This window comes from Triturus cristatus, chromosome 4_1 (assembly GCF_964204655.1).
Source record: "Triturus cristatus chromosome 4_1, aTriCri1.1, whole genome shotgun sequence".
Lineage (NCBI taxonomy): Eukaryota > Metazoa > Chordata > Amphibia > Caudata > Salamandridae > Triturus > Triturus cristatus.
This window is the reverse complement of record NC_140585.1, coordinates 1,260,274,832-1,260,294,194: the sequence shown is the minus strand read 5'-3', so window position 1 is coordinate 1,260,294,194 and position 19,363 is coordinate 1,260,274,832. Positions and strand designations below refer to the sequence as shown.

Genomic DNA, 19,363 nt, shown 5'->3' with positions numbered 1-19,363 from the left:
GGGTGATGTTCGAATTTTAAGGTGCTCTCGAATTATAATCGCTAGCCCCCCACCCTTTTTTCCAAGCCTGTCCTGTCGATAGACTTTGTAGCCGGAGGGAACTGCTACCGCAAAATCGGGGCCTGAGGCGTCATCTGCCCAGGTTTCTGTGATGTACAGTACATCCAGGTTATTATCATTAATAAGGTCAGCAATTTCTTGGCTGTGTTTGACTAAGGAGCGTGCATTAATAAGTGCCATTAAAGTGACCACTTCATTGGTGTCGTTCTGCTGGTTAACAGCGACCATAGTGTTATAGGTCCGGATCATAATGCTGCAGTGTGGGCAGGTCAGGTAGGCGTCCTTATATAATAGTGAAGGATCATATATGGTGCATTGTGAGGAGGGGGCAGGATGAAGCTTCATAAGAGTTGAGCGGTCATATGTTTGCCTGATTTGAGGGGAGAACACAACAGGGGTCGTGGCCCTTGGCCCGGGACAGGCGCGGACGGGCTTGCCTTCGGCGCGCCGCCGGCGCGCCCGCTGCGCGGACGAGTGTTCCCTCCCATTTATCCGTGTGAGGAGGGCGTAGGCTTCGAGCAGCTGCAGCGCTACCCCTCCCTCACCCAAGATGGCCGGCCCCTTCCTTCACAGCGCAAGAGTATGACAGAGCGCGCGAGGAGTGATGGCAAGGCAGCGAGGCACAAGTAAGTAGCAGCAATTAGTTGTTAAAAGTATTTTAAAAAGGTTTGACACAGTGAAATAAACATCAATGGCTAAAATACAGTGCGATAAAATTTCTAAGCGCTAAGTGAAATCCCCCGGCTTCCGCCTCAGGGGAGAGACCAGTGTAAGTGTTAGTGAGCCATCCAAGAAATTGAACATCAGTAGATTGACTGGTCTTCCATCATGAATGATATTGGCGAGTCTCTTGGAACTCTTCCATTATGTCAAAGATTTGCTTGTTTTTAGGAAAACAGTAAAAAACATGACACTTTACTAAGTTTAAAATGTTATCTTTTCAGAAATGAACAGCTTCTCAGGTTGGTACTTGGGATTCCCTCCTTGTTTCTCTACCCCACCCCATCCCACACAAATAGCAAGTTGGTATAAGCCTGAAAAATACTAAATATAAATTTCCACTTAAATTTGCAATCGTTTTTTTTATATACTGCTTTGCTTGTCCCTGAAAGATATTAAGAGGGGTATCTTTGCACAGCAAGTCATATAGTGATAGTATTTATAGAAAAATAAAACAAATCTACTTTTTTTTTTGAGGGAAGGCACATTTTGCTGTTTTGGCTTGGTCAGGAAAAGGGCAGTTCAAAGGCCTCACACACTTGATCTAGAGGGAAGTGTAACCTGCAGGTTCTGTTGCGATGCAAGCTATGGAAGACATCAGCAGAACTACGTGTGATACTTTATACAAGAAGGAATGGAAGGTGGATGGTCTGAGGGACCAAGGAGGAGGGGAAAAGTGCATCTCTTGTGATGACATGCTCAGGTTGTTTCTTGTAATCTGCCACTAGGCAGGCCTTGAAAAATCAGATTTTTTTTTACCAGACCTTCAAGGCTAGTAACATGAATAATCTACTCAACCTAACCAAAATGCGCTTGACACCTAGTTTCGTCTCAAATTGTCATCGTAGGTAAATATTTTATTTGTCACCTTTTTTCATTATCACATATGAGAGCATCTTCAAATATGTAAGTGCAGCATGTCTGATGTACATAAAACTCTTATTTGATTTAATAGACTAAACTTTTGCGCAATGTAGAATATAAATCTAAACCACATATAAAGTACACATGACCCTTAACTTTTCTCTTGGTTCACTAATAGCATTATTTGGGCGGGGGCAGGAATGTTTCTCACTCCATAGATAAAAACTGCTGATGTATTACTTCAGCAAAACCAAAGGGGATGATGGACGGAGTGTTGAACATTGCAAGCACTCGCCCCCAGTCAACTGATCTGGGTTTAATCCATCATTCTTTAGGTCACTCCGCCACTCCAGTTCAGACATGGCCATATGCAAATCAGTCTGACCCTGTGCCTCATGGGAGCAGTCCAGCCCGAACTGACAAGCCATGTCTTCCCTGGACCGTAAACAAGCATCCTGGGACCAGTTTCTGGCTAATCAGCCGTCATCGGCCAGGCTAGCTTGAATCCAGTGGCAAAGTGAGCCAGAGACCCACGTCTGAGCATACCCAGCCAACTTAGGGCGAACAAAGCAAAACAAAAGGGGATGATTGACGGAGTGTTGAACACTGCATGCACAATGGCTTGGCAGTTCGGGAGTTTTCTTCCCCAGTGGAAGGACATTGAGCTAAATGAGTCACATGCCTCAAACAAGCGCGGTGCGCGCACAGCAAAGAATGTCAGGTATGCAGCTGGCACACGGCCGCGCTGCTGCTCGCTCCTGAGCTCCCTAGGCCAGGGCAGAGAGAAGGCGGGACATGCACCCGCCTTTGGCCAATTGCGTACTGTCTTTCTTAGAAAGACGCGCGCAAAGGCCAATAGCGGGTGAGCAAAAAAAAAGCACACGCGGAAGCGTGTGCTCAGAGTTAAGTCCTTACCAGAAGCCTCGCAGAGCAGCTCATGTGTGCTGGCTCAGACGAGACCTAAAGAAAAATTAATCTGCGTCCTCTGTTATGTTTTTGTCTAACTGTGATGCCTGAAAACAATTTTGTGTGTAGTGTATAGGGAATATTATCACCTTGCATACCAAAAACTCATGCTAAGTAAGTTAGTTACTTCACCAACTGGTTAGATGATTATGTTTTTTTTCTTCTATTTTTCCTTTCCCTTTTAGGTTTTTCTGTGACTGTTGGAACACAAGTTGGTCAAGGGGAAGGTGTGTACATTTTTACTCGTTCATTTTTTGCCAGTAGCTCGTATGATTCTCTTTGACGAGTGTAGGTCATTGTAAATATTCTTTATCTTGTACTCAAACCTGTGAAATGCTGCTAATAACACATGATCATTAACAAAACTAGCCTAGACCCAAAACACATTTCAGATGGCTTCCTTATGTTCGTTACGTCTCCTGGATGTGTTGCACATGAATAATGCTCCATGGTATAAATGTTTAAAGTGAACTTGATTCGTAATCTTTACTTTTGTAGTAGAATCACCTTTGTAATGACGTGTATATGTTTAAGATGACCCTTAAAACTTTTCCAGTGTAGATACGTTTGCAGTCCGCACTAAACTCTCAGCTGCTCTCAGTAAATTAGTTTAAGAATTTTACATTCGATCTCAAACTCACTCAGATTGTTCTATTCCGTTCTAAAGAAAACTGAATTATACTTTGTTACTGAATACGTTTTTCATCTTTTTCAGACTTCCCCACCCAGAATCTTTACAAAACATTTTTTGTTGTAGGTGTTACACAGGTTAGTACGCAATATGACTGTTAACTGTTGATCGTGTAAAGATCTGTGTTTGGGAAGATCTGTTTAGTGGGTACATGTTTCTAAACTAAGCACACGCCCTGTGTGTCACAGTTCTACTCTGTCAAAGATACTGCTCAGTTGTACTTTGATGTATGTTTGTCTAGAGATCCTACAAGCAAGCCTTCTCCTAGTGAGCCAGGCCTTTATGTAATTGTTTTTTAAATTGCCTCATCTAGTTGTTTATTTTCTTGTACAATTGTTCTTTTTCTACCTTAATGAGATGATTAATCAAGACCGATCTTCAGAATTCAAGAGTGCATTCACCATGCAGGACCGTGTGCCACAGCCACATTGCTGCAACCAACAGAGGCTCCATTATAATTTTTGTTTTGACTCTGATCCTAGGCCAGAACAGGGAGCACACTTTGGATGATGGGGTTAGCTTTATCCGACCGCACCCTCAGCCAGCACCAAAAACACCTCATTATACAGATGATGCTTTTATTCCTTGATTGCCTGGTGAGCTTGAAACCTCCTGAGACCGAGCTTAACTCGCCACATACGCCACCAACGAAAGTGCGTGTAATATTTGTAGTTTTGGGTCAGAAGGCAGCGGAGTTACTAGAATTACTGCTACCCTCGCTTGAAAAATAAATGTTCTGAGACCAATTCTCCTAGAAAGTATATACTCCAATGGCTGCTTGGTCGAAACCATATTCTTGTCCACCTCTGAACAGGCAGATAGCCAGGCCTCACTCCTGGAATATTTATTGTGCCGGCTTCAAAGAATAGAGTGAATCAAAAGTACTTTTCATCTATTACTTCGGATAAAAAAATCTCAAAGGATCAATGCCTTTGGCAAGAAAACATCTACTTCTACTGCTTTAGCTCTGCTATCCGTGAATACAGTTTGCTTGCCGGGCTGCTACACACATGCCATTTAGGACATGACCAATGTAATCTTAGTGATGGATCCGGAAGATCCTGGACCTCTTTGGCCCAGACGATACATGATCTACAGTGCGCGACCAAATTTTATATTCGGTCAGGCCTGGCTACCACGTATTTTCTGACTTTCCTGCGTTAATAGCCAGGCCCGAGATAGTCTCGAAGGCGGAGAAAATCATAGGGAGTGAGTTTGTCTCGCCCTCTAAGTCTCGTAGATATATAAGGATAGCGTCTGAGTATATGGATAAAAGGTGTGTGTCATCCTGTATGGGAATTCCCAGAGCTCCTGCCGACCGCCTCAGAGCTATGGCCAGTGGTTCCAATGCAAGCACAAACGGAAGAGGGGAAAGTGGTCACCCCTGCCTAGTACCTCTGTGTACCGAGTATGCTGAGGAAATGCACCTCCCGGTACGTGCCCTTGCAGTAGGTTAGCATAGAGTAGGAGCACCCAGCGTAGAAAGTCCCGTGGTAGACCAAAACGCTGTAGGGCTGCAAACATGTACTCCCATGTAATGGAGTCAAATGCCTGACGTAAATCCAATGCCAGGCATCCTGTCGTACTAGCTGGGAGTGGCCCCCATTATATGGTGAAGTCTCCTAATATTGAGTGAAGTGCTACATGCAGGGAGGAATCCACATTGGTCCCTGTGTATAAGAATGGGGAGAGCAGGGGCTAGTCGGCTAGCCAGCACTTTACTGAGGATTTTATATTCAGTGGCCAGCATCGAAAGCGGTCTATAATTGGACATCTCAGTGATGTCCCGGCTTGGGAAGTGACACCACTATAGCTTGCATCGTGGAGTGTGGTAGCCTACCGGCATCCCAAGCCGCTTTATACATCTTTAGGTGCTAAAACATCTGAATATATTGCATAGAATTCCACGGGCAGACCAACTAGGCCTGGGGCTTTATTACGGTTAAGGCCTTTGATAGCTGCTCTTATTTCATGTTGAGTGATGGGGCCTATAAGGTCCCTCCTCATAGCCTACGTTATCTGGGGAAATTGCAAGTTGTCAAAGGTATTTCGAAGATCGTCATCTATATGCACTGGTGCCGCATACAGGGTACTGAGTTAAGTGCAAAACGCTTCATTAATCTCAAGTTGCGTATTAAGCATTCCTTTCTGTGGTGAACGGATGCAGGTGATCAAAGGTGTTTCCGAGTGATCCCTTAGGATCCGAGCTAGTAATGTTCCTGATTTATCAGCATCCGTGTGTTTCAATTGCGTATACGCTCTGTAATCAAGGAGCCTGCGTGTTTCCAGCGTTTCTGCGTGTCGAATGTGAACCTCCTGGAGAGATGCCTGTTTTTCTTCATCTGACACTGCTGCTGGTTCTAGCTCCGTCATCAATGTCTCAGTGGCTATAAGTCGTTTATGTGCTTCCTGACGTGCCCCTACTGTGGCACTAATTGTCGAACCTCTGACCACTACATTAAATGTGTCCCAGTCTGAGGTTGGAGGAGGTTGTATTCCAGTTGTCTGTAAAATAGTTATTGATGGTGTCGAGTAGTGAGGTCCGAAAGGGGGCATCCTCTAGTAGTTGAGGCCTTAATTTCCAAGTCGGCCCCGGAGTCTGGACCCTGCCCCATGTTAGAGTAATTTCCAGGGGGTTCTGGTCTGAGAACGTCTTGGCTAGATATGTCGAGTGATGTATTTGAGTGACTTTTATGTGGGAACAGAGAAATCTATCAAGTCTGGCGTGGAGTTGGTGGACCGAGGAGTAAAAGGAATATTCTTTGTGCGTAGGGTGTAGTGTTCGCCATGCGTCCCGGAGTCCCCACCCCCTCAGCCTGTTTGTGTGTGCTGGCATCGTGTAATGGAGGATGCGATCTATCTATGTCTAGGATCCCATTACAGTTTCCTCCTATGATCCAGGGAATGTTATCCTAGCCCCTTTAGAGCTCTGCTCAAGTCAGAGAAAATTTGTCTTGGTCAAAATTCGGCGCGTATATACAACCAAGTATTAGGGGCATGCCATCTAAAGTACCCTTCAGTAGTATATACCGCCCCTGATCATCTACACGCCTATCCATCTCCTCAAATGGAACGCCATGGCGAATCCATATGGTCGCCCCTCTCGCGAATGCCGAGTGTATAGGCAGCCCCTCCATTTTTTTCGAGTTTTCGCCGCTTCTGCCTCCATCAGGTGGGACTCATGTAAAAATACTATCTGTGCCCGTCTCCGAAGAAGATAGGCATGTATTCTATGGCGCTTAGTCACAGCTCCCAGTCCCCGTACATTCCAGGTCAACAGGTTGTATGAGCCTAAGCTGGCTTGCTTGTGAGACATGTATCCTCCAGTTGTGTTGTGTTCTCCGTTCAATGCGAAGGCTATGTGTATGTGCAGACCAGAAAGTCCCCGTCCCTCGTAAACTAACCATACATGGCGCAGCTAATAAACAATGCTGAGCCAGACCAAACATTAAAACATGTATGAACCATAGAACAGTGTGTGTGCGCGCTGTAGGGGGCATGTGCCGCTAACCATACTGTCGCCTACGTATGTGCTGAGCTTCTGGTGGCTCTACTGGGGGGGGGGGGGGGGGGGGGGGGCATTTTTTCCACTCAGGTCATGCTCATCAGTGTACGTTATAGTAAGGAGTACCATATGTGAATTCTGGGGTCTACTATAGCTGACAGACCGTAATTATCCCAGGACCATTATTCAGAGTTAAACTCTTACCAGTCTAGATTAGTGACATCACATGCGAGCCAGAGCAATCATATCGACAAATAAATCACATTATAAGCATTATAGACATTATGAGATGCCCGGACTGCCCAGGTCAAGAAAAAAGGATACTGTCCAGCATAAGGCATTGTGGTCGCACCCAAACAGTCAACCACATTCAAGTCTAGTGCGGGGCAAGTTTGTATGTTCATCCCTTAGGCATCCAGTAGCCCGTCCCCAGTTTGGGGCGTCGCAGATGGGAAAACAGTGATGTTATGTTCCGAGTCTGAATGAATGGTGCTGTCCTCCGAGTCCGTTGAGATCTTGGTATTATCCTCCCTAAAGGATCCGGCAACTTCCAGCGCCTCCGCCCTGCCCGCTTCCCTCTGGGCCGGAGTCGGTCCTATTTTTACAGTTTAAAAAAAAAAAATATTCCGAACCTCCTTCCCGACCGTGGCCGCTGTTTTGACTGCACGGGGCTATGCCTCACCGAGCCAGACAAACTTCCTTGGCTGTGTACTAAGTCCATTACCTCCAGCCACTCTTCCACATCATTGGGACTGTCAAAGAAGTAAGATTTCTTATCGTGCATTACTTTGAGCCGAGCTGGGAACAGTAAGGCATATTTGAGTTGTGCTGCCCGTAGTTTCTTCTTCGCCGCTTGGAAGGAGGTCCGCTGACGCTATACCATGATCGTGTAGTCTGGGTACAAGGATATCCGCTGAATTTCAAATTGAATGTTCGACTTTTCCCGTGCTTTTTGAAGTAGCACGTCCCTGTCTCTATAGTTCAGAAATTTGACAATCAGTGGTCTCGGAGGGGCTCCCACTTTTTGTGCTCCGGTTGGAATCTAGTGCGCCCGCCCCCCCCCCCCCCCTACCAGGCTAGTATCCAGGGGTTTACCCTTTAAGCCTGCCCATTGCAAAATCCAGACAGTCACAGGCCTGGGTACTAGATCTATGGGTGCTTGCCAGGTATGGTATGTCCCCTGGGCGTGATCGGGCCCGTATTCCTCTTTATCTAGCGGGAATCCTCTGCGTCCTCCTGTACAGAGCAGGTCGTCGTCCTCTCTGTTGATTTTCAAGTCCCCGCTGCAGTTGTCCTCTTCCCCACTCTCCGGCCGCGGCGCGAAGTGATCTTATGCCTCCTGATATGCAAGCGATGTGCTGCTTAATGGGCCGGCGTAGGGTGGGGGGAGAGAGTATATCCCGCTCGTCCCGATAAGCCCGGCACCACCACAGTTAGCTGTCCACTTTTGTTTTTTATATGTCTGCTGTGCCTAGCGCCTCTTATGTCTACAGGATGTGGATAGGCTGCTGCGGGGGAAATCCCGGAGAGGGTCGCCAATGCCCAACCCGATGCGCCGCCGCTCTGCACCGGCGTAGTCTGCCACCAAGCCCCAGCTCCTGCACTCTCATATGTCCACACCTGGGGATCCGGAGCACACTCCCATCTTTCCGCAGCACAGTCTGTTCAGTACTGCGAAGGTCGTGGTCCACAGAGTGATCTTCGTAGTTATTCACCTCACTGATTAGAGCTGTAACACCTTCTGAATTTACTTTAGTTTGTCAACTTTGGGGGCATTTAAGTGCACCACAGCTCCAGGTGCGAGGTAGGGTGCACAGCACTGGCGCCAGTCCACAGGATCGTGATGTGGCAGGAAGCTTCAAAGTGGGCCCCATTCACCCAGCCAGGGCCCTACTAGGCCTCTCCTGCCAGGGTCTGCATCCGGATCGGTGCTCCCCTGGTGGTTGGTCAGTCTCACCCGCGCCGCTGATATATTCAGGAGAATCCCGGCCTCCTTCCTGCGGGATCTCGGGGTGGCCGCGAACCCTCTCGACAGGGGGGGGGGGGGGGGGGGTGCGCAAGGCAGGCCAACCCCCGCCCTGCTCCCAGTACTCACTGCTTCTCACGGGCACAGCAGTGATTCAGTCTCCGCACTCGGCCGGCGGGACACACTATCTCGGCAGAGTTTTCAGGGGATCCGGTGTGTTGTCCTCGATCTTGGCCCCGCCTCGCTTCTCCCAGGCCCAGGGCACTCCAGGTACTTTCGCAGGTAGACCTCCTACCGTCCCAGCGCTGCTGCGCGTCACAGGGAGGCTGCGCGGTCCGCCTCCATGGTCGGGTTTCGGATTGGCGCAACTGCACGGTAATTCAATCCAAACTCGTCGGCTTGCTGCTCTGATTCTCCGCGTTTTTACCCAGCTACGCTCGTGGTGTTTATCATGCTGGTTGGGCACTTAAACAGGATTTTTTCCCTCCCCGGCTTCCGGAGCCTCACCTAAGCACGGCCGCCATCTTAGGCGGTTAGCCACGCCCCCGGGCTTTAACTTTTTATATTGATCCTACTAAGGACCATGGAGTGGATGATAAACTTTCTATGGGGTCCTGTGCAGCGAGGAAAGAAAAAAGTAGCTTCTCAATGTGGGTTGTCCTCTGCACGCTGGCCAAGAACCTGTTCCTGTAAAGTCCTTGAGCCCAGGCATATCCATGATGAAACATTGGTGGCTGTGCATACATTAACCAAGACTAGTGCCCTGCCAGGCGTGATGGGAAGTAGATTTTGCTCTTCTCGCTTTGCAAGACCTGTGGACTGAGTCCACTACACAGGCCCTTCACGTTGTGGGGATCGGCTCTGGTGTCTATTGTAAGGGGAGGAGACTGCGGTTAAAAAAAATCCAGCAGAAGAGTAAGTTTGTTATCTTTGGTAATGCTCTTTCTGGTGGATACTATAAATGCATTTTCTTAACTGCCTCCATGCCCCCACACCCCCCCCAACACCTCCCAATTTTGTAGAGTTTTTTTAGGTCTCGCCTGAGCCAGCGCATGCGTTGCTCTGGCCAGACATTTAGTGTGTGGGCTTTTAAAAGTGCTACCACAGCTTTTTGGCTGGCATAGTGTGCGGTTACGCGTACAATGACTAGCAGAGGCGCCATCTGGCTTTCCTCTCTCGTCATGGTGCGCGCACACCACTTGCCAGCCTGTTTTCACTTTTTCCTTATAGCGCGCGCACAACTCCTGGGCTTGTTAGTAGTCAGTCACCGACCTAGGATGCTTTAAATGTATAATCCTTAGAGTAAGCTTGTGTGAGTTTGGTTATAACCCAAAAGCTTTAGTTTTGAGTGGCAGGTCATGTTTAAGTTCCTGGGAGTGAAGATCTGTGCTCCAGGGCAACGTACTAATAAACCTGTCACAGGCAAAGCACAATAAGCCATGCTTCAAAGGCTGTCTTTCTATTGGTAATTTAAAGAATGGTAATCGGTGCTCATCTGTGAGAAGCTCAGCATAACCCTCTACGTCAGACCATCGAACCAACATGGCGGTTGATCACTAGTCACAACTACTCGCAAAGCCGTCCATTAGATATGAGACTACTGAGCATGCTTTCTCTAGGTACGCGCACGCAGGGCTCTGTTCTTTCTGTTACAGTGCAACGACCGTGCTCGGGCCTGTTCCACTCTTAGTTGCAGGATGTATTTCCAAGTTTTAGCCTATAGGTGAAGCTCCGCCCCAGTCGGAGACCGTGTAATTCGCTGGCCAGCAGGTTGCGCTCGCGTGCTCCACTTCACCAAGGGGCTGCGAGCTAGGACTGCTCGCGACAGAAAATCTGCCTTGCTCACGGACCACTTTTAAAACAGCCCCTTTTCCCCCCTCCAACCCGCATCAAGGAGCAGTGCTGGCTACGAGGTATGTTCTAGTATGGCTGCGAAGATATTGAAAGTTTGGAATGTTTTGTTGGTGTGGACGCTCTGCACTGTCATTGGGTGACTGTGTCCCAGCAAAATGGAGGCTAAATTGGAGGAGGCGGTCCTGGTGATCTCCCCCGATCTGCCCCCTCCTCCCTTCCCAGCTGCCCCCTCTCTTTTCCAGTAACCTCTGCTAGGACGCAGGACGTTCTTCTCAGCGCCGACAAAGCTGTCAAGTTGTAGAAATTCTTATGAGTTATAACTAATCATACTTCATGACATCACTGTAAGTGATGTTATGCAAATAACTACACGAAAGTTACCAGTTAAATGACAGAACAATTCAACACGAGTTTAAAAATAATACAATAACTCTAGAACCTCGTTAAGGTAGCAGAAGAGGTGACAAAATTGTGGTGGGGCACTGTGAATGGTCTTATTCAGTTCCTCCTGTCGTATGAAGGAGCCTGTTAGAGAGTTCTCAGAAGTGGTGTTTTTCGGTCTTGCCTGACCCAGCGCATGCGCTGGTCTGGCAAGATTTTAGTAAGGGCTTAAAAAAATGCTACCATGGCCAGCCTAGAGAGAGTGCATGTGCGCGGGCGCGCGCTTATGAGCAGAGGCGCCATATGGCTTTCCTCGTCATGCTCATTAAACGCAGCGCTGGCCACGCTTGCGATCACTTTTGCGGCCGCTTTGATGTTCTTAGTGAGCCGCGTTACTTTGCTTTGAAATTGCTTTCACTGTCGTGCTTGTTAAGGAAAAACGATTGGGCTATTTATTCCTCTACAGTAGTCAAAATGTAATACACATGCTTCATTTTCTTTTGAATTGCTCATAAAATCAATTTATATGTCTGATAAGATTTTGGTCCTGATGGTTGCGAGCTGTTAGTAATGCTCTCTGATGAACACAATTCTAGGTAGCCTTTAATGAACATTCATATTAATCTTCTTTATTATGTTATTGTCTTGCAAAGGAGTAACCACTAATAAATATTTTAGATGGGGCTTTGTTCTGCAAAGTTTCTTCAAGTGCAGTAACACGTGTCAGGGCGGCAAAATGTGAAGCTTCTCAAATGACTTACCCTGGGAGGCTGGAAGTCTGCATTTTCTTTGTCGGCTGTAAAACTGCTGTTCCCAGAAAGAGTCAGCAACTAGTATTTAACAAACTGAGGTATCTTGCTAACTTATGGGTGTTAGACCTGTCAGCCCTTTGGGTGGTCCCTCCTCATCATTATTTATTTTGTCCCACTTTTGCCTCAAACCCTGTTAGTATTTTTCCTTTTTGGGAACCACCAGACTTTTTAGTATTGATGCAGATTCAGGGAGCCATTTTATCTACCCCTGGAACTTCTGTCTGAGGGCCTGGAGCACAAAATGGTGGCCACCCATTGTCACCTGTGACATCACTGGAACCTACTAGAACCTTCTGCAACATTCTGGAACCCTGTGACGGTTGAAGGCGGTTTAGAATGTTGGGAAGCTAAGTCAGAGTTGACAGTTGGAGCTGGCAGTTGGCACCTGACTGGTGAAGGGAGAGGAGCACAGAACTGACGGAGGAAGGAGTGAGGCAGCAGGGGTGGAAACTTGTGCCTGGAGTGGGGTCCATAAACCCACCCTTGATACTAGTCCCTACTGACTGAGCCCAGCCTAGAGCCCTGTGTGGGAGAAAGCAAGAAAAACCATCTTAAGGACCTGGACAGCAGGAACAGGCCTTAAAAGTAAAGAACAGCAAGTTCCTGACCTGGTTACTGGTAACTTCTTGAAGTCCGACGTCGAGAAGCCTGGAGACCTGGAGCCCGAGGTGGAGAAGCGGCGCTGACTGGAAAGCAGACGTCGTACCCGGGGCCGCCAGAGGTCGAGAGAGGGCGCCGACGGAGGTCGTGGAGAGTACCAGAGGTCGAGGAGGAAGTCACCCGAGGTCGAGTGAGCGGCGTCGACGGGGGAGTGAAGTCCGCCCTTCGGAGTCGCCGGAGACCGAGGTGAAGCGTGCCGGAGGTCGGGAGTGGAGGTCTCACTCCGGAGTCGCCGGAACCTGAAGAGAATCGTGCCGGAGGTCGGGAGTGGAGGTCGCACTCCGGAGTCGCCGGAACCTGAAGAGAATCGTGCCGGAGGTCGGGAGTGGAGGTCGCACTCCGGAGTCGCCGGAACCCGAGGAAAGGAGCACCGGAGGTCGGGAGTGGAGATCGCACTCCGGAGCCGCCGGAAGTCGACATCGAGCCGAGGCCGCCCGACGTCATCGAACCGGAGCCGCCCGAAGTCGGCATCGAGCCAAGACTGCCCGACGTCATCGAACCGGAGGTCGACATAGAGCCGAGGCCGCCGACATCGAACCGGAACCGCCTCACGGCGTCGACACGACTCCAGCGGCGTCGGAACTTCATAAAAAGGGCAGTAAGTGGAATAGAGGGCGCCTAAGGCCCTGTGAAGCCCTAAGAGACCATCCTAGAGGCTAGAGAGGTGCTGGAACCAGCTTGATAGTGCCAGGGGTGAGCTGAGACTAATACAGAGGTGTTGTGTAGTGTGGGAGAGCCAGATCTCTAGATTCCCCCTTGATCTACCTCAGTTTAGGCCTCTGCCTTGTCCAAGCCAAGTAGTACACCCCTCAGGCCATCCAAATCTCTACAAGCTGGGATTGGGTCAAATCATCCCATAGTACCTCAGGAATGTGAACTGATTTTCAAGTGTCACTGTTGGCTTTTATTATTTGAGAGCACTGTATTTATTGTATTAATCCTATTTATTACCTCACAGTATTTATTGCCTCACAGTATTTATTGTTTCACAGTATGTATTGTCGCACAGTATTTATTGTCTCGCAGTATTTATTGCCTCATAATATTTAATTGCCTTTCATGTAATGCACTTATATTTATGCCTTGATTATTTATGATCTACCTTATTTATTGAATCGTTAAGATAGTATTGATTTGACTTACCCTTCCACAAGAAAAGCCTTGTGTACTGTGAATGTATTATTATTTATTTAATCAGCAACTAAGAGAAAAGAAGATAAAGAGATATAATTTCAGTATAATTTTTAAGGTGCAGTGTCGTTTTTGGAACGGATGCACACATGGTTATTGTGTGGGTATGACGTATGCTTAGCACGGTGCCTTCCTTCCCGCTCGAGCCAAGCTACCACAGTGTGTTGGGAGAACACCACCACCCTTCCGGTGTGGGAGTGTGTTTTTCCAACAATGGGCCTCATAATTTTCTTGCCATGTCAATCAGGATTTTATGATATTCTTCGTATCGAAGGAGTCTTATTTAGGAGATTAATCAACATTTATTTATGGTTTCTTTCTAAGGTTTTCAGACTTTTCAGTGCGGGAAATCTTGTGCACACACACCGGTGTCCTTCTCTTGGTCAAATTCTCATCTAACTTTTCTCCGTAATGTGGGTGGCTCTTTTCTTTACTATCACCAGTGCTTTAAATGGGCCGGTACGGAGTACCAGCCCTTTTATTTTGAGAGGAAGAGTACCAACACTTTTCAAGAGTGATGGAATTCTTTTTAATTTGAGACTACCAGCACTTCTCAGAACAAGCAGGCCACTCTCCTGGGGCTGGAGCCCGGGCTGGAGCCCGGCCAGGGCGAGCTGCAGCGGGGTCTTGCTGTCTGTTATTCAGGATGGGTTGGCACTCGCACCCTATTATGGATGGTTGCCTGTACCCAATTTCCCCTCGTTCCTCACCTCTACCCTGGCCCTATCTTCTGCCACTGGCTGTGGAGTTCTCTGTTTCTACCTCGTCTCGCACCCCCCCACCCCCCTCCAACCAGTGGACGCCTCTGATACCCCCTCCAACCTCACATCCTTTCCCCTTCATGTCTAATGAACTGTTTCCGTCACTGCTCTCTCTCCCTGCCAAGGTCTCCTTTCTCTCCCAGTACCCTGTGTATCTGGCCCTTCCCCAATGGCTGTCTCTCTAGTCTTCTCTCCCTGTCACCTCTGCAAGCGTCTCCTTTCTTAATGCCCTCCCTTCCTTCATTGACATTGTCACTCTCTGCTCTCCTCACGCGCCAGTAATCGCGGCCATTCCTCCATCCCGTCACACTCTCCCTCCTTCCCTCACTCTGTCCGTAACAGCGTCACTGCTTCTCCCGCTCCTGTGCGCCGGCGGCTCCTCACACTCCCTCGCTGTCTGTCTGACACCATCTCCCTCACCCCATCTCTCACCCTCTCTCTCCCATCCTGCTATCTCGCTCACCCTCTCTTCCACCCTGCCATCTCGCTCAACCTCTCTCTCCCATCCTGCCGTCCCCCTCACCCTCTCTCCCAGCTCGTCTACCAGGCTCCCTCTGACAGACACCCCCCGCCTTCACTCACTGCCCTCTCTCTGTCCTCTGTCTCCCCCTCCGCTAGCCCGTCTGCCCTCACTTTAGTCTGTCCTCGTTCTCTCGCGGCTCCTGCCATCCACCATCTGCCTCTCCCATCCACCCCGTTCTGCTCACTCTTTCTCATTGTCTCTCTCTCTCCATCCTCTCTGCTACCCCTTTCTCCCTCTTTCTATCAAATCGACTTTATACTATTCTCCCTCTCACCCTCTCATTCTATCTAATCTAACCCTTTTGTTTCTTTTTTGTCTCTTACTGATTATCCCTTTCTCAAATTCTCCCTCTCGCTCTAAATCCCATCTACTACCCCACGCTCCTGCTCTCCATGTCACAGTGGGAGAGTACTGTTCTCTCTCCTCGCCCGTCTACTAGCCCTCTCTCTGACACCCAGACGCTGCTACTCCTTCTTTCTCCCTCCCTCATTTCCCCGGCGTCTCTGCACCCCTCCTTCACGTCAGGGCCTTTTTCTCCCCAGCTATGCCTCCTTAACTCTGCCCTTGAAAAGGATGGTAGTGGGTAAGGTCAGGAAGCAAAAGACACACAATTGATGGACGGAATGCAGAGCAAATCAAAACATTCACCCCCAGTCAAGAGATCTGGGTTAAATCCATCATTCTTTTGCTCACCATGCCACCCCAGTTTAGACCTGGCTATATGCAAATCAGTCTTGACCCTGTGCCTCATGGAAACAGTCCAGCCTGAACTGCCAAGCCAGGTCCTCCCTGGACCGGAAACCAGCATCTGAGGACCGGTTTTGGGGTTTCACCCCTCTTCAGCCAGGATAGCTTGATTGGGTAAGGTCAGGGCCACTGGAATTATGCGATTCTGCTGCCATGGCGAATTTCGCATAGTTTTGTATTTGCCACGTCATCCATCATCTGCAGATTGTAATAACAAGCATTTGCAATGCAATAGGTCTCGCATTATTAAAGTTTGAGATATTGGCATTGCTAAATAATGCAACACCAATAGCTCAAACTTTAATAATGCGAGACCTATCGCATTGCAAATGATTGTTATGTTAATCTTGACAAAAGTGCAGGATTGCATTGCCCTGGACACGCAAGCACGCACACACACAGAGGCATGCACATACACACATGCTTCGACATACACAGGCAAACACACACACACACAGATGCTTTCACATACACAGGCATGCACATAGGCATGCACACACACACAGATGCACACACGCCCAATTGTAAAGTTTTTTTATATTTGGTTGATACCAGTGCTGACTGTCACGTGCGTTACAGCAGTTATCCGTATTTATAGTGGGTAGCCCGTGACCAGATTTAGGGAAAGACCACGACACCACATTCTTCCCACGCAGCATTATGTATATGTCATATTGATATATTATATGGTAATCGGCAGCTCGTAACAAACGCAAACGTGCAGAGGCGTAACTATACATTTGTCATAGCGTACAAGCATTATAGGCTTTAGTACAGCGCACGTTCTGCCACAGGTGCGGCAACTTTCCAAGAAGGACCTGCATGTGCAAAGATAAGCAAACCGCGATTTCGGTCTCGTGAGATCCAGCACTTTCCTCCAATTAGACTCCCACCCAACATGAGCCTGGGGATCTATCTTCCACTATACGACTCATCTTCCTTTAGTTGATTTAAACAACGTACACAAGAACCAAAGATTTACTCCTCGCATTATAGTCACCCCGCGTGCAGTATGTACTTCCGGGCAGGCTACACATCCCATATGGTGACTTCTGTCCACACCTCAGTTACTCTCGTAATGGCATGCCCAACATCTGCCCTCCTGTCATTATCACCTGCTGATATTACCCCGCCCTGCTGCAGTGATCGCTTCACAAAACCTCTCACAACCAGCAAAGCTTTAACATTTACACAACCACCTTCCTTACGGTGCTTACCGCCTCACAGTAACACTGTCTAAAATCCATAGTCTCGGAGATAATCGAAACCCTATCCAGCCTGGGTCCAGGAGCATAAACTGGTCACCGGCCACCTTGCCCCGATGAACCCTGTGACATCGACCCAACTTTGGATACGCCGATGTACCGTCTCTTTGGGAGCTGGAGGAGTGCTCAGGTGAACACTCAGATCTCCTCTTCTAAACAAACGTTTCCTCCTTGAAGCGCGGCGCTGAGCTCCAGCCCCGTCCGCAGGTTCACCAGCCTGCCTGCTTTCAAACTGTATGCTATAACCAAAGCTCTGTGCCCCGTCTGCTAGGATCCGAGTCACCCTTCCTTAGGTACGGGTTCTCCCACCTGCTTACCCCCCCTTCTTACCAGGGCTCCATGGGCGGTGCTCGCGTTCTCCACCATGGCCGGCGCGGCTCTGCTGCAGAGATTACAGCTGGCATATGGGCATCGACTTCTCATAGGTGGTTGCAAAGTACGAAAAACTAATTGGCACCAGAGCTAAACTAGACACACTGCTGCAAAGAAAATAAAAAATGCAAAGAGGGCTTAGCCGCAGCCAGGGACACTAACCAGTTCTTCGGAAAGCAGCAAGAACCTGCGAGCGCTGGTACCAGGAAGAACAAGCAAAAGAGAAAGCAGCTCTACACATGCGGGCCGGGGAGAAGACCTGCAAGGGCTGCCTGCGCATGCGCAGTACATGTAACTTTTGCGTGTTCTGCAGCCCCTGCCCAGTGGCGGCGTGTGCGGACTTCAACACCGCCGGACTTTTAATTAGTGCTGCGGAGCTCGTGCGGCCCAGGGAGGGGGCCGCCAAACAGTACAGGAAGTCCGGCGGGAGCCCACCAGGCCTTCGTGAATGGTGCATGGTGTGGACAAAGCAGGATTTCAGGCGGGGCTCCTGTGAGCAAAACGGAGCCCCGCGTGTTGCTGCAGTGACCGGCAGGAAAAGCAGAGGAGCAGCGCAAATTCCCAACAAGAGCCGGTTAGTGCTTGGAGCGCGCGTGCGCATTTAAAAAAAAATAAAAATGAAATAGCATGAGGCGTGCGTGTTAACGAAAGTGAAACTGCATGCTGGCTTGCGAGGGAAGGGGGACAGGAGATGTGCACGCCGCGTGGCTGTAGGCGCGTACACCAACTCAAATCCGCCGAGACCATGCGCGTGCCCATCTCCTGTCCCACTTCCGAGGCAAGTCAGCAACAATAGATCTCGCTGGCGACAGCGCTTCGCGCTGTGTTCGCCAGGCGAGACCTAAAAACACATGTTTATGTTTCAAACTGATGAAAAGTTACAAAACCTATAGCGACTCGGATTCCTGCGCATGCACCGGAATGCTTTTTGCTAGATTTGACTGGCATTTTTAAGTTCCTTATTGCTGTATTTGAGTGTTAAATTGTAACTAATAACGTGCACCCTATTCCCAGACACTATTTCCAGGTGTAAAAGTATTGAAGTAAAACTATGATAAAATGTGCTGAATTATGTTCCATAATTTGCCATTTCTTGCTGCATAATTTGTGCAACCCTGCCACATAATTTGGTCCTCTCCGTCACACAATTGCAGTAGCCCTGGGTAAGGTGTAAAGCCAATGTTAGGTACAGTAGGCTTCATGGGTTCACCGAAAAAGTCATGCCAGGTTTCAGAAGTTTAAAATACATAAATAAATAATAAATTAATTAAACAAACAATGAGGGCGACTAAAAATATGTGCACTGGCTGCAGAATGGGATGAGTTGGGCAAGAACAGCCACAATCCAATATAATGGAGCGCTTCAACAGACCAGATTTAATTTTGCTGTTGCACCACCAATTTTTACACTAATGTACACCAGTGAACTGCAACATAAGCAGAAGCCAGAAGGACAATGTCAGGCTCTCCATTTACGAAGCGGACCAGAGGAACCAACACATTTTTGTTTCTATTTATTACAATTTTTCGATATGCTAAACAGCAGCCTCACTTTTCTACAACCTAACTTTAACACATTGGCATTGGCAATAGCTCTTGCTAAACACTTAAAAGGTCCCAAAGGCAAGACCTATTGGCTATGCCAATGCCTGTTTTCCTGAAGCCTCTGTAGCAGCTGTACTGCACATGGCATAGGTGTGAAGATTAGTGCATTTAGATGTTAGGTACTGTAACACTATACTGTGAATACTTGACCCAACCTGCAAAGGCACCCAAGTCCCATCAAAGTTCAGTAGTGCTTACTGTCAGGGGTCGCCATAGAGAGTGGAACTGGAGGATGTGAGGGCGCCTCTCATGCTTTGGCTTGTTCTTTAACTCAAGAGATTGAGTTTTTGGGGCTGCCTCGGTGCTAGTGACAAGACAAGGGTTGATTCCTCCCCGTACCTCTTGTCGCTGGGCATGGGGTGCCCCCTGATACAGGAGGTTTACGTGAAGCTATTACTCTGGACTTGAAGCTGACTAGAA

At 48.4% G+C, this 19,363-nt stretch overlaps 1 protein-coding gene across 4 annotated transcripts in view; it reads left to right on the top strand.

Annotated features, from left to right (window-relative positions):
* CBX5 (chromobox 5) overlaps nt 1-19,363 on the top strand; it is a 229,513-nt gene that overhangs the window by 137,985 nt on the left and 72,165 nt on the right. For all 4 annotated transcript variants that reach the window (XM_085654745.1, XM_085654746.1, XM_085654747.1 and 1 more), the window contains 2 exons: nt 2,796-2,837; nt 3,326-3,378. The gene's annotated coding sequence lies outside the window, so the exon portion shown is untranslated. The remainder of the gene's footprint in view (nt 1-2,795; nt 2,838-3,325; nt 3,379-19,363) is intronic.